Genomic DNA, 978 nt, shown 5'->3' on the forward strand with positions numbered 1-978 from the left:
TTACTTAGCATCCACAGAAATATAGAAGTTGCGAATAAAGAAATACTGATTACAATATTTTCTTTTAAGACGAAGCAGTAGAGAAATGATATTTCACATTTTTCATGCATACATATGTAATAACTCGAATTTATTGAAAAAAATATAGACATTTTGTACCACCGAAACGCATATTTGGTGCAACTAATTAAATAAAAAAAAAAAATAATAATAATTTTAAAACCCCTCCGGAAAAAAATTTCTGCGTTCGCCCCTGTCTCAGTCCTTTACCCACAAAAGCGGCTATAACTTTTTTTTTCTATTCAAAAGAGTAAGTGTGGCACCTTTCTGAAATCTTTATTAAATGAGCAATTTTTTTATGTAATGAGATAGTCAAAGTTGGGGAAGAAAATATCAAAAAGTTAAAAATCCAGAAATAGTCCTAATTTTATGATGGTTCCTTAATATATTTTAACTACATTGCATTTGAGTATGGAGAGGCAACTATCTGGAGGTATTTTACATAAAAAATTTACTAAGTATTGCCCGGTTTCTAGTTGCAGTTAAAGAAAACACATGAAAAGGCACAATTTTTTTTAAATTCGAAAAAATGCAAATATTTCAAAAAACGGTGACACTTTTACCTGAAAATTTTTTGTTTATCAGTGAGCTCACCCCCTCACCTACCTTCCCCTAAAGTTTGGCATGTTACTTCTGGGACACCCTGTATATATTGCATTTGTGTAGAACAATGATACGCACCCATTTTGAATTTATCGCCAACTATACGATAAAGTTTCTAGGATAGATTCATTATAGAACCGGATCATTGTGGCAGCCAGGGAGTGAAAAGGAAAAAGTTCTTCAAACTAGGGATGTCGGAAAAATATCGATTCATCAAAAATATCGTGGTTTGGTTCGATGCATCGAAAGTTTTCCACTCGATGTATAAATAGTCGATGTATCGATGCATCGATGTTTTTGAAAACTGACATCTCT

Source organism: Rhagoletis pomonella, unplaced genomic scaffold (genome assembly GCF_013731165.1).
Source record: "Rhagoletis pomonella isolate Grant_MI unplaced genomic scaffold, Rhpom_1.0 Rhpom_scaffold_00001, whole genome shotgun sequence".
Lineage (NCBI taxonomy): Eukaryota > Metazoa > Arthropoda > Insecta > Diptera > Tephritidae > Rhagoletis > Rhagoletis pomonella.